Below are 14,201 nucleotides of genomic sequence, written 5' to 3' on the forward strand. Positions count from 1 at the left end.
CTGCAGCTGATTGCACAGTTTTATTTCTGTTGTTCATTTACAAGGTTGGTTTTTTATTATCTTTAAAAAGCTTTTAGATTTAAGCAGCAAACCAGTTGCTTCCGTGACTATTTGCTTCTCGCTTTAGAGCCAGCAAAAAAAGGTGGAGCGATTCAAGATGACAAAATGGCTCATTGGAGATGTGCCGAATTCTCAGTTCAGCCTTGGAGTCAAAGTCCTGGAATAGGATCCTCTTGTCTGGTGGCCTAATTTGGGTCAAGTGTTGTCTCTGAATGATCCACTGTGACTACTGATGGGATGTGCTGGCTGGACAGTTGGGGTCCATCTTGGGATCCCAGTGGTGGGGTTAGTCCCATCCAAAATACGGGATGGGAACTTTTGGGGGGACTGGAAAGTGAGTGCTGGCAAGGCAGGCAACTTATAACTAGATAACATCAGTGGTTTTCTTTTGAAATTTTTTACATTAGCTTTGGGTATGTTAGTGTGGAGATGGTCAAGCTGCCATTTATTTTGAAAAAGAAGCCTCTCGTATTCTTAGTTGTACAAAGTAAAACATGTATTTTTGTAAAAAATGCCAAGAATTTCTGCCAAGGGTGAGGAGTGGTATTTCTATTTGTGAACCTACCCCCGTAAATTTCACTGTCTTTTGTGTTGTAGAATGGTCCTGGATTATTGTATAGTGCTGTTTTACTTGAGACGATTTAATACTAAGTTTTAAACAAAATTAAGGTATAGAGTGTAGGAATATATTCTTACATTATTTCTCTAGAGATAATAGGGCATTTTTAAAAAAAGAACCATATATGTATTTTTATTGTTAGTAAATTGTATTCAGACTGTATAAAAAGAGAAAGATAATTTAGTTTTTATGCAAAAATATAATTTTTTGTAAGACAAATGATTACCAACCATTCCTCATAATAAATGCTTAGAATTGATGTCTGTTCTTGATATTTGGAGGCTTTCTTTTTTAATATTGATTTTTAGTTATAACAATATCTGTATTTTATTTTTATGTGGTGCTGAGGATCGAACCCAGTGCCTCATGCATGGTAGGCGAGCGCTCTACCTCTGAGCCACAACCCCAGCCCTGGAGCCTTTATTTTTCATCATATATATATATACATATATATATATATATATATATATATATATATATATATTTAAAAAGTGCTTATAAGACTATTTGCTGAGATTTCAAACCTGGCCTTGGTCAGTGATGGGCTGTCTCAGACCCCAAGCTCTTCCTCTGTGGAGTCAGCGAGGTGGGTGGCCCAGGGCTGGGTTGCAGCCAGCCTGAGTCTTTAGACAAGTGACAGCCTTTCTTAGTTTCCTTGGCTATAAAAAGTGGGGAAATGATTGGAACCACTTCAGAGTGTTTCTGTGGGTATAAATGAGATAATCCACATGCACTGTCTGGGACATTGTAAGTCAGCTAATATTAATATTGTCTTACTTCGGTGACTCTCAGATGACTTTGCCTGAAAATCACATCATTGTTTAGTGTACCATTAAAAAGTGTAACTATAATATGGGATTCACTTGAAGATTTCAGAGATGTTACAACATGAAAAAATGTGTCTTAGAATCCATGAGATGTGGTGTGATGGGCCTCTAAGATGAAAGGCTTGGAAATTGTTTGCATACCCACAAATTAATGCCATGTGTCTTTGTTTTAAACATAACACAGTGTGATCTAAAGTTTCTTTTCATTTTTTATTTTGTCGGAAACTTATGTTGGATTCGGCCATGTGTTTTGCAATATTGGAAATTTAATCATCACTAATTTTAAATTTAATCATCTAAACTAAATTTAATCATCACTAATCATCTGTAGGTTTAAATGATGGATTACAAGAACCAAGATGGGTTTGACAACTTGGCTTATTTGCTTTTCTTTAATGATTTAGGAAAAATAGGAGCAGTGTTTTTGGAAGTCATTGCTATTGGTTGGATAGATCTGTTTAGAAGCTAAAGGCAGGTTAAATACAGTGCCCATAACCTTTTAGAATAGCAGTTATGGGCAGAGAGACTGCCTAGGATAATGCCTTAGATACATCCAGTTTAGAAAGCATAATATTGATATTTGAAAGCAATGTGTGCTAGTTGATTTTCCACTAAAATTTAAATGTGGACAGTATATTGTAGAGCTTGAGTGCTAGTCACAGGCTGTTTAAGTGCCAGCTTGGTATAATAGAAAGTTGCTATGTAATATTCTTATCATAAATGTAGATGTAAAACTCCAAAGATATTATATAACCTCAATAGAGCAATAGTTTCTCTTAAGAGAAACTGTTGTTTAGAATGATGTAAATGAGGTGGTATAAGCCTATCTTTTTTGTAAGGTCTATTTTTTTATATTAATATTGCAATGAATTATGGAAGTCTTTTTGGGAACTTGAACTGTTATTGCATTATTTGTGGTTCACCTCATCCACTGAATGTTGGTGGATTCTACTTTTGTTTGAGACAACTGTGTGAAAGGAACAGATGTACCTTTGGGTTACCTTGTCCTAAGCCCCAGAAGCTGCTCCTTGGCACATCTGGCCCATGAAATATTTGAATATTATTTGAGGATGTTGATCTTAATTTTGTAAAAGACCGTATCCCTGTGCATTCCATGTTTTATTATATTCAGAAATAGCAGTGTCTTCTTTTCAGAAACCTGAGAGAGTCTATTCACTATATTCTGTGTAGGGTGGAGTTAAACAGTGCCCAAAATACCTTTATGTTGTAGAAAAGGAGTTTTGTTTGGGAAAATGGTACCTAAGTTGACATAAAAGAAAAATTATTCTCCAGTGGAGACAGTTAATCAACTGAAGTGTTTCTTGCATCACCTGCATTGTGATGCTGTGGATGTTTAGAATAAACAGAGGCCAGCCTGTGACCTCCTAGCAAGACTGTACAGAGGACATGGCTGTGCCAAAACCAGGCCTGTTCAGTTTCAAGCAGGATGAGTCAAGGATTCAGTCTTTCTTCTACTAGAATAGATTGGACTTTATTCAGAAAAGAAAAGCTCATTAACTTCAAGTGCTCACCTCATAGCTTAACATTTATTTTAGCTGCTGTTTTTAAATAGATAACGCATGCCTGTGATATAAAAGGATAGCCATTAAAAGTCAGTCTCCCTCCCTGAGCCTGGACAGCCAGCCTGTTCTCACATGGATTTACTCCTTTCCCCTGTGTTCTTCTAGAGATTTTTCTACGCTCCCTCCTCTCCCGCTCCCTGCCTCCCTCTTTTAAGGCATTTGATAGCGCACTGTATGCACTGATGAGTACCTTGCTTTCCCCATAACGTAGATCAGGGATGGGTCCATTTTCCAACCTCCTGGGCTGCTCCCTGGTGTGTAGGTACTCTTCACCTTTTCCTAGCTGCCTTGCAGGTAGTCGGGACCATGTGACTAACTCTGGCTAGTGACTTGTGAGAGGTGACTTGTCCCACTCCAGGACTGGGGCATTAAGTGCCTCCACTCTGAGCATGCAGCCCCCCTGAAGCTGTGTGACCATGCAGCCTGGGTCCCTGATCGGTTCCATGGAGCCAAGAATACCCTTCCTTCCTGTCCCTCTCAGACCCACCTTACATAGGTAGTTTCAGCAAGGAATTAAGCCCCTGTTAATTTATTTCTGTACCATTTCAGCCTCTCCTGATTGATACTGCCTATATATATATATTTTTTTTTAGCTGCTGTGAAGTGTATAACATTTTGAATGAGCCCCAGATTATTTGATCATTTGTTAAAGAACAAAGGAGCAACTAACTAAAGAACAATGATTTTAAATAAACAAATACCACATATAAAGTACTTTACCCCAAAATGTTATCACACAAAGAGATGTACATAGTTTTTAAAAAGGATTTCTTATTGAAAAATGCAAAGGAGAAATAAGTTATTTTAATGAGACTTGATTCTTTAACATTATTACTTATCATTTTTGAATTAAAATTTGAGAATGATTATCTAGTCAAGTTATTTCTAATGTAAGATGAACCCCAAAGCTATATTCACTGTCTGCAGTCATTACTGTGATATATAATAATTAGCATCAAGGGTGAAAAGATTTTTTTTTTTTTAAAGTTTCTACCAGGAATTTTACAGCACGGAGGAAGACAGTCACTAAAAACAGTAAAGTGACATTAAAAAGTGCCAGATTGAAAGGTGAGTTCCTGTGGGTCTCAAATTTGACTACTTGGGAGGCCTAATTTGAAGAGTTTTCAGGAAAGATCTGGATGGGCAGAAGGACTGTGTAGTAACATACAGTGAAAACCAAGCAGAGCTAGAGGGTGACAGAAGTAAAAGTGACAGCAGGTAGAGCCATCCGAGGGCACATGGCTTCTGTGACGGGCTGGGGGGTCTGGGCTGGAGTGTGGTAGCAGAGGGGATTGTGGGAGATGGGAGCAGGAGGTGAGAAACCAACTCTAACCTGCGCAGTTTTTTCATGCCCAGAGGGCACTACAGGACCCAGTGATCCAGTAGCAGGTAGGGAAGGCCTGAGGGGCTGGAGGCAAGTGGCCTGGGGTTCAGTCCTGGCCTTGCCACCTTCTAGCTATGGAAAGAGCCAGGAAGGGTACACGGAGTCAGTGCTGAGAGGATACTAGAAGTGGGGACTGCTGCTGCCGTTGCTGCTGCTGCTACTTGCAAAGGACCTTGGCGACAGTGCTCTCATGAGGGAATAAATTAGTTCCTTTCTCGAAGTGGTAAGTGTTGTGTTACTGTGCTCCCGCCAGTGCTATGTGGACGGTCTTCCCAGGTGTTTTACAAGGAATTCCTTTATTGTAGCTAAGTTAGACTAGATGGCTTATGAAGATTCTTAGCAAAACAAAACAAAACACTGACATTTATCAAATAAAGTTGCCTGGAAAGTAGTGTCCTGGCTGTAATAAAGGGCAGAGAGATGAGAGGAAGGGATTAGTTACAAAGGTAACCTCAGATCCCTTTTTGGCCCTTGTAAAACCTTTCCATCTAGAGGGGATGAGAAGAATCTGAAGCAAGCGCTCACCATGCCGCACTTCCAGATACTATGCAGTAGACACTCAGGGAAGCGCAGTTACTGATTTATTGTAATTACTTTCTTCAAACCTTAGAAGTTCTAATTAGAGATCAACTAATGATGGGGAGTTTGTATTTGTGTGGTGATTTTCGCCTTTCTTTTGACTCTGGGCCTCCTTCCATTTACTGTGGGCAAGGGAGGTCAAAGCTGAAGTGCTTAGTGGGGAGGCAGGTCCTGTGGAAGCCCCATCCTGTTTCCTTTCCCTCAATTCTGCCCTGGATTGCTGAAGCTTGGAGCTTCCCCTCAAAGATTCAGAATCAGATGCTATCAAGGACTAGCTTAAAGCTTGAGGATTGGGACATAAATCTTTTTTTTTTTTTTTTTTTTTTGGTGGGTCTGAGAATCGAACCCAGGGCCTTGTGCATGCGAGGCAAACACTCTACCAACTGAGCTATATCCCCAACCCCAGGACATATATCTTTTGAATGCCCCTTCTGTCCTTTGGCCCTTTTTTATAGAAATGAGGTCAGGTTTGCAAACTACACGGTAGTGGGGAGAGGATGGGTTTTCCAGCGCAACTGGCCTGGGTTCCATTCCAGCTTTGCTGCCCAGTAGCTGGGTGACTTTGGACCATAATAATAAAGGTTTTTGCCAATCTTGGAAGCCTTTATGCTAGGCAGGAAGTGTGCTAAGCACTTTCCATGAATTGTCTTTCGTCTTCTCAGTAAACTCATGAGGTAGGTACTGTTTGTGACTGGAGTTAGCAACCCAGTTCTACCACATTCTAGTGACCTTGGGCACATCAAAGCCTCAGACAGTCACCACCTCATTGGCTTGGATGAAGTAACCCAGCTGATGCCCAGGGCCTGGTAGTTGCTGGCTTGCCAACTGACAGTATTTTGTAAGTAGACTTAAGTTGAACCGCTTTGTGAAGTTACTTAGCTTCCTAGCTTATAAGTTAATGATGGCTTCTGAACCTTTTGTCTTTTTCTTAAAATTTAATCTCCAAATTAAACTCTTACCATCATAAAGTTTGGAGCTCCCATGACCTTTCCAGGAAGCATATCAGTCCAATGATTGTGCGCAGAGGAAATGGCTCTGGCTTAATGGGGACACAGATGAGTAAGAATATAAGAGGAAAGGAGAATATTTGTTATCCCCCAAATGTTCACCCTCTTTACCAACCTAATATTTTTTTTAATTGCCATTTACAACTTGACCTATACCCTAATTGATTACTTACTAAAAATCAGAATAGACTTTCCCTTATTATTACTTATTGCATCTGTTTTTGAAATGATACTTTGTAATTATAGTTCCACAAAAAAAATTAAGTTTCAGTGATTTCCCAGAGTTTGAAGGTTCTTGGTTCAGCTCTGCTCTGTGTTACTGTTTGGCTCATTCCTCCAGCATTTCCCTGTGAAAGAACTTTGCTTTCTATTTGATTGAGTCTCGTGGTGATGGTTGCCACTTTGAGATGGAGCAGTTTGTCGTTTTGCTTCATCAGCCTGTGAACCTGTGAACCAAGTCTAGGAGAGAATTTATGAGTCTCCATCATTGCTGGATCTTGGAGACATTTTGAATGGTACTCAAATACAACACCAGTAGTTGTCTAGGAGAAACCAGAGAAATGATGTGAAATTGTGATTATGTAAAAAACAATGTTTGGCAGGATAGTTGATGTCAGTTGAATTGAGTCAGCCTTTAAGGACACTTAACATTTCAAAAATACTAAATCAGATTCTTCTGGTACTTTTTCTCCTGTCTGACGTCATTTGTTGCTAATGGCATCCAGTAGCTCCTGAGGTGGCGCAGTGAAGATAACCCACGCAGTGGCAGAGGATGGAGGCCTGGTGACCCCTGGCACCTCTGATTCTTGCATGGAGTCCTGTGGGTGCTGTCTGTACAGTGACTTTCTGCAGGGTTTGAGGAGCTTGTCCTGGGTGCGGTGCTATGATTTTATGTCTCAGCAATGCTCCAGGAGGTTGGAGTGAAAATATAAAACTGCCAAACTGCCTATCAAACAGTTTGAAAGAGACCTCTTGGGATAGGGTAAACAGAATATTCTAAGTGGTCTGTGATCTGAAGCATTTCCTGGACCAAGTGACTTTTAAGGCTGAGCTTAAGTTCCAAACTAAGCTTGAGCAGAATCTGGGAATGTTTCCCAGCTGACTGGGGGTGGGGAGGAGAGGAGAATGCAAATCTTCAAGAACAAGAGAAAATATCACTCTTATTCATTCATTCATTCATTTACTTATTTATTTATTTAGTTGTTGCAAGGGATCAAACCCCGGGGTACTTTATCACTGAGCTATACCACTAGCCCTTTTTATTTTTTATTTTGAGACATGATTGCCCAGGCTGGCCACAAATTTGTGATCCTCCTGCCTCAGCCTTCCAAGTAGTTGAGATTACAGGTGTGAACCACTGAGGTTGGATCTCTTCTTTTATCTTCTGAAAATTACCTGCTAACATCTGTATACAGATGTGGCCAACAAAAGAGAGGCTGCTTTGGAGTAGGATAGATGTACTAAACATTAATTTAAAAATGATATGTAATATTTAAATTTTATTTTGGAAATGGAACACTCGATACGATTAGCTTTTATATGGACCAGCCTTAGTCTTCAAGATTTAAAAAAACATAGAATATAGCTTTTTCTCTCTCTTGTTATTAGTCTCAAGTTACACCAGTTTTTTGTTTTGACTCTTATTATCTCCAAGTTCAAGGTCTGCCTTGACACATTTGGGAAGAGCCGGGTGTTATGGAAAAAGATCAGGTAGGCAGCTGGTTTCCTCTCACTCCTGACTCAGTGTTAGGGAACTCCGCTTCCCACAACGTGTCGCTTCCTGATCCTGATTATGCCAGCACTGACACCCTGGTACACCCAGGAGTTTGTTGCTCTTTTCAGGTCTTATAAAGATGATCTGTCTTCCTCACTTCACTGTCGTTCCCTAAAAGTTTTTGCAGGTCTTTTGTACCCTTTATTGAGAATTAAGATATTGGTAATGCCAGGAGAGAATCTTTTTGGGCTGAATAGTGCCAGCTTCACTTCCTCAGCGATGACACATTTATATGTATTTTAAGGTTGCTCCCCCTTTCCCCCCCACACTGCTGTGTGAGCGGGTTCCCTCGCTGCAGAGGCTGGCATGGCTGGTGAAAGACTTTAATCTAAATTTAGACTGTCTTCAGAGGTTTCGCAGAATACTTCCTCAAATTAAGTCTCAGGCTGCAAAATCTGCTCCTAAGTGGGGCTTCCAGTGTGGTTACTTATTTATTTATTTTGTTAGTTCTAGACCTAAGGAGACAGGACAGGAAGCGCCAGCTCTTCTCTCCAGTCTCTTGGGGAGGTTCTACCATTGTAGAATTGCTGGGAGCTTCTGGAAAGAATCTTAAGATTCGGAGAGAGGATTTATTTGGTGGTGATCTGACAGGAGTGGAAACGATCCAAGTCTGAGGGAGTGTGGGTGAAACTAGTCACTTTGTTTGGGTTATGTTGTAGATGGTAGGAGGGAGTGGTAATGATGGGACTTCCTTTTGTCTGACACCTGCAAGTGTACCTGCAGACTTCACAGACTTGAATTAAGCAATGTTTAAGTTTTAGGGACAATCTTCAAAGTCAAGAGTTGAAAATGAGGCTTGGACCATAATCATGAGAATCTTATACACCCTTTCCCATGCATCATAGAAATAGTGTGGTCAGGCTGCTTTCAACATGGAGGACTGACTGACTGTCAGGGAGTGCCCAAGGCCCCAGGTTGGAGAGATCTGAAGTGGATGCAGGCAGAAGGGAGGGGAGGGCAGGTTTTCTTGACCCTAGAGACCTGGGTCCATGAACTGCCTGCTGGAGAGCCTTGTCGCCAGTCAGGCCTGTTGTCACATACTCCAACAGCCTTCTAGCTTCACACTGTTTACATAGTCTTACATTGGGGAAATGCCTAATCAGATTCTTAAAAATCATTCCAATGTCCATCACTGTTAGATAAACACACAGAGACTCTCATTCCCAGTGCTTTCTCCCCAGCATAGGTCAACAACCTTCCCATGAGCAAATTTTCATTATATAACTACCCCTTTACTTAAATATTTACTCTTCTAAAAAAGGTTAATTTGTTTTTTGGGGGAAGGTAATATATACACAGCGCAGCATTGAAACTGTACAAGACGGGATGTTTGGAAAGGAAGTCTCTTCACACTGGCCCGGCCTTCAAGCTCTCCCCAGGGGCACCCACTACTTCCCCAACCCCTCCCCTTTTTCAGGGAGAGTGAACTATGCACAATTCTGTACCTTGATTTTTTTCACTCAGTGTATCTTGGAGATCTTCCCATATCAGTATAAAAGAACTGTCTCATTTTTCAAAAATTGAGATAAAAACTCATGCACCATAAAATTCACTGTATAATTAATCCAGTGGCTTTTAATGCATTCCCAGTGCAGTCTAGCCATCTCTACCATCTAACTCCAGAATGTTTTCATCACCCCCAAAAGAAACCCAATACACCTTAAGCAGCCATTCTTCATTCCCCCACCCCTGACCTTGACTGATCTGCTTTTCATCTGTATAGATTGACCTATTCTGGACATTTCATAAAAATGGAATCGTGTTATGTGGCGTTTAGTGTCTGGACTCTTTTACTTGGCATAATGTTTTTAAGATTCATTCATGTTGTAATGTGTGTCAATATTTAACTACCTATTTTTTTTTTTTTTTTTTTTAATTTTGCTGTTGGGGATGGAACCCAGGGCCTTGCTCCATCTGTGAGCTACACCCCAGCCCCTTTTATGAATGACAGACCGGTTTGTTTATCCATTCATTGGTTAACATTAAGGTTCTTTTCCTCTTTTTGACTAAAATATATAATGTTCATGGGCAAGTTTTTGTGTGAACCTGTGTTTGCATTGCTCTTGGGCATGTACCTAGGAACAGAAATACTAGATCATATGGAATTGGATGTTTAAAATTTTGAGAAATTTCTGAGCTTATCCACAGGTGCTGTATCATTCTACCATCCCACTAGCAAGTTACAAGGGTTTCAATTTTTCTATATCCTACCCAACACTTATTTTCTGTCATTTGGACTTTGTTTTGTTTTCTCTTCAGTTATTACTATAGCCATCCTAATGGGCATGAAGTGGTATCTTATGATTTTGATTTGCTTTCTCTAATGACTGATAAGAATGTTTTCACATGCCTGTTGGTCATCTTTGTACTTCTTTAGAGAAATGTCAGATGATTGAGCTGTCTTTTTGTTGTCTGTATTCTTGATACCAAACTCTTATAATATGATTTATCATTTCCAAATATTTTCTCCCATTCTGTGGGCTTTCTTTCTCTCTTTCTCTCCCTCCCTCCCTGGACTGAACCAGGGGTGCTTAATCACTGAGCCGCATCCCCAGCCCTTTTTTATATTTTGTTTAGAGACACTGGGTTGTTAGGGTCCTCGCTAAGTTGCTAAGGCTGGCTTTGAACTCACCCTGCCTCAGCCTGCTGAGCCACTGAGATTAAAGGCCTGTGCCACCATGCTCAGCTAATAGTGCCCTTTGATGCACAAAAGTTTTAAATTTTGGTGAAGTACTTAATTTTAAAAAAATTGTTGTGCTTTTGGTACTATATTGAAAAAAATCATTTCTAATTCAAGGTAATGAATAACTTACTCCTGTCTTTTAAGAGTTTTAATTCTTACGTTTTTAGTTTTTAACTTAGCTTTAATGTGGGTTTTTCCTTTATTCTATTAATGGGGTATATTACATTGATTTTTGTATGTTGAACCACCCTTTAATTCCTGGGATAAATCCCTTGGTCATAGAGTATAATAGTTTTAATATAATGCTATATTCAATTTGTTGGTATTTCACTGAGGATTATTTATTATATTCATAAAGGATATTATTCTGCAATATATTTGACTTTTATGTTAGGGTGATAACTTGCTTTATAGAATGAGTTAGGAAGTTATTTTTTCCACCTTTATTTCTGGAAGAGTTTATGAAGGATTTTTAAAAATTAATTTTTAAAAACATATTTGATAAAACAGCTGGTCCAGGAACTTTTCTTTTGGGGAATTGTTTCGGCTACTGAATTGTGTTTTCCTTGTTACAGGTTGTTCAGGTTTGCAGTTTCTTCTGGAGTCAGTTTGGGTAGTGTGTATGTTTCTCAAAATTTGCTCATTTCATCATCTAGGTTACATAATTTGTTGGGATATGATTGTTTCTAATGTTCTCTTATCTCTTTTTATTTTTGTAAGTTCAATAGCAATGCCTCCGTGTTCGTTCCTTATTTTAGTTATTTGAAACTTCTTTTTAGTTTGCCCTTTTGGTTGCTCTTTTCAAAGAAGCAACTTTTGGTTTGGTTGATTCCTTAATTCCTGTTGTCTCCTGATTCACTCATGCCTGCCCTACTCTCAATTATTTCTTCCTTCTACTTGCTCAGGGCTGTGTGCTAGGTCTCCACTGCTGTGGAAACAACTGATAAGCTGTTGTTGTAGCTGATGGGAACAATTTAGGGGAGGAAATTTTATTTTGGCTCACGGTCAGGGTTTGAACCCACAGTCAGCTGGCTCCATCTCTTTGGGCCTGAGGTGAGGCAGAACATCATGGCAGAAAGGGCATGGAGGTGGAAAGCTAGCTACTCAGCTTATGAACCCTGGGAAGGAAAGAGAGAAGAAAGAAGGCAGGGAGAGGCAGGCCAGGGGGAAGATAAATACTTCTGGGTCACCTCTCAGGGGCCTGCTTTCCCACCAACTGCACTCCCCCCAGTCCATTCAGCCATTTGGTGGATTAACCCACTGATGAGCTCAGAGCCCTTATGAGCCAATCATCACCTAAAAGCCCCTGAACCTTGCCACACTTGGGAACCAAGCTTTCAACATAGGAGCTTTTGGGGCACATTCTTTTTTTTTTTTTTTTTTTTTTTTAAAAACATATTTTAATTCATTTGAGTATTTTTTTAAAGACAGAGTGAGAGAGGAGAGAGAGAATTTTTTAATATTTATTTTTTAGTTATCGGCGGACACAACATCTTTGTTTGTACGTGGTGCTGAGAATCGAACCCGGGCCACAAGCATGCCAGGTGAGTGTGCTACCACTTGAGCCACATCCCCAGCCCCTGGGGCACATTCTTAAACAGACAGTTTCTGTTCATTTTCTCCTCCTGTTAGTCTCCTAGTCTTTGCAAACGGTGTGTGTGTGTGTGTGTGTGTGTGTGTTGAGGCAAACCTTCAAACTCAGCAGGCAGGTATTTTACAACTCCTCTTTAGTCTTCACTTCCTTCTTGAAGGTCAGCCAAGGTGAGAGCACTAGGGAGCGTCTTAGGTATTTTTCTGAGCTTGTGTCCAGCCTCAGCATACATGTGGCCTTTTTTTGTGGTGGTGGGGAATGGGGTACTGGGGATTGAACTCGGGGGCACTCAACCACTGAGCCACATCCCCAGCCCTATTTTGTATTTTATTTAGAGACGGGGTCTCACTGGGTTGCTTCATGCTTCACTGTTGCTGAGGTTGGCTTTGAATTCTTTTATTTTTATTTTTTATTTTTTAGCTGTAGATGGACACAATACCTTTATTTACTTATTTATTTTTATGTGATGCTGAGGTCGAACCCAGAGCCTCACACATGCTAGGCGAGCACTCTACCGCTGAGCCACAACCCCAGCCCCTGGCTTTGAACTCTTTGATCCTCCTGCCTTAGCCTCCTGAGCTGCCGGGACACGTGACCTTTTTGCTTCACAGAAATATGTGGGAGCTTTTTCAAAGTCCATATTTCCTGAAGTATCTCATGCCTCAGCCTTTCCTCTGAAGCTTTCACATCAGATTACTGTTTGCCCCAAGTGGTTGTCCCTTGTTCCAGGAGATAACAGCTAATACATTGGCCTTTTAATGTTTTTACCAGCTATAGATGCCCCCAGTTCATAGACTGCCATGGGAGAGTTCTGAATTGGGCACAACGAGGGCATGCCCTTTGGGCCACTTCTTCAGGAGGCCATTAGACAGGTCAAAACAGCCAACCACAGTTCTTTGAGGATAAAGTCTGGATTCTTCCCTCTGGTACTGGGTACCTGTCATATCAAGGATGTCAGCTATTGTCTTCAAGGCTGCTGCCTAGTCGGGGTGTAGAATGGGACCAGGGTTCTTTTACTGAAATTCAAATATTTTTTTCTTAAGTGTTCCTTTGCTTGTGGTAAGTTTTTGATTATCTTCCAGAGTTCTGAAAAGTTGATTATCACAGGTTTTTGTTGTTGTTTTTGTTTTGCTAGTTTGTCGTGGAGTGACAGGTTTTGGCATTCCCTACGGTGGCATTTTCACTCTTCTTCCTTTTTAATAACTGCATAGTGTGCCATGGCATGGATATGCATTAAATCAGCTGGCCCTCTTTAATGGACATGTAGAGTGTTTCCAGTGAATATGCTCCAGTGAATATCCTTGGATATATGTAATTTTATACATAGGCAAGCATATCTGTGGATAAGCTTTTATAATATGTATTTAGTTAAATTTGCTAAATAAATAGCTTTTCATAAAGTGTAATTTATATTCCTATCAGAGTTGTATGAAAATCAACACTGTGTGCTATCAAATTTCTTGATCTTTGCAAATTGATAGATAAGAAATGTTGTCTTTTTTGGTTTACTTGACTATTATTTTGTGATTGTGGATAAACTTGTTTTTGGTTTTTTTTTTTGGTACTGGGGATTGAACCCAGGGGCATTCTACTACAGGTACATCCTTAGCCCTTTTAATTTTGTATTCTGAGACAGGATCTTTCTGAGTTGCTCAGGCTGGCCTCCGATTTGTGATCCTCCTGTCTCAGCCTCCCCAGTTGCTGGGATGGCAGGTATGCACCACCATACCCAGATGGATAAACATATTTTCTTGTGTCATTTGTATTTTTTCCCTCTATGAACAGCTTTTTAAATATAAGGCCATTGGGTCATTGGCCTTTTAAATTTATTAATTACGTTATTTTGTGTTATTACCTCTTGACTAGGTACTCTGTTTATTTGGTTCAGAAATCAAAGTGTTGTTAAAAGGAGTGCTTGCTTAGTAAGTCTTGGACCTTTCTTTGCTTCATTCATCCTTTCTCTTTTTGCTTCACAGGTCATTTTGTAGCTAAAATTATTAGTTTCTTGTTTCTCCTTCCAATGGTCTTCAAAATGAGAATAAACAAACACTAATATACTTTTTTCCACCTCCCTCATTCAGAAAAGGTGGCATG

At 40.1% G+C, this 14,201-nt stretch overlaps 1 protein-coding gene and 1 non-coding gene across 3 annotated transcripts in view; one reads left to right on the plus strand and one right to left on the minus strand.

Moving 5' to 3' along the window:
• Positions 1 to 14,201, plus strand: part of Smurf1 (SMAD specific E3 ubiquitin protein ligase 1) — a 93,438-nt gene that overhangs the window by 14,030 nt on the left and 65,207 nt on the right. The gene's annotated exons all lie outside the window — the stretch shown is intronic.
• Positions 5,378 to 5,454, minus strand: Trnaa-cgc (transfer RNA alanine (anticodon CGC)). Its single transcript has one exon. It is a non-coding gene; the product is annotated as a tRNA-Ala (tRNA).

Source organism: Callospermophilus lateralis, chromosome 19, assembly GCF_048772815.1.
Source record: "Callospermophilus lateralis isolate mCalLat2 chromosome 19, mCalLat2.hap1, whole genome shotgun sequence".
Taxonomy (NCBI): Eukaryota; Metazoa; Chordata; class Mammalia; order Rodentia; family Sciuridae; genus Callospermophilus; species Callospermophilus lateralis.